Genomic DNA, 634 nt, shown 5'->3' on the forward strand with positions numbered 1-634 from the left:
AGAAACAGTGTGGTAAGGGACAAAGCACAGTGAGACATGATATTCTTTTTGATCTCCCTGTATTTAACTGTGGAAGCACAGGCGAATCACTTTCAGTTTTTGTTTTAGAACTTAAAATGCATGTGACAGACCCAATTCCTGGTGTTCTCATGAAATAGTATCCTGTAGACTGTAAATGACACGCAAAAGCTGGCTATTAAGAATAATAGCATTTAATAAATCATATTTGATGATATAACCAAATATTTGATGGATTTTTCATACCACTTTTAGGGAGAAGATGGAGAAGAAAGCTAGAGGAAAAAACATAAAGAGTTATATTTCAGAAAGGGAAAAAAAGGGGAATTTCAGGTCCTTAGATGAATATTAAGAAATGATATTTGTCACCCCTGTTCTTCTTGCGTTATGGGCAGAGTTGTAACTAAAAACATTGATATACATTTATCATTTGTACTACTCTTGAGGTCATTGCTTTCTTTGGAAATTGTGCCTTCCTAAAAAAGGACTGTCAAAGCCTCAGAAACTCCAGATTTCAGGTTGTGGCTGCGCCACTCTCAGCCACATAGCATTTCTTAAACTCAATTTACATATCTGTAAATGAAGAGCATTAGACTACACACAAAAATCCCTCCCA

This window comes from Propithecus coquereli, unplaced genomic scaffold (genome assembly GCF_000956105.1).
Source record: "Propithecus coquereli isolate 6110/MARCELLA unplaced genomic scaffold, Pcoq_1.0 Scaffold49, whole genome shotgun sequence".
Lineage (NCBI taxonomy): Eukaryota > Metazoa > Chordata > Mammalia > Primates > Indriidae > Propithecus > Propithecus coquereli.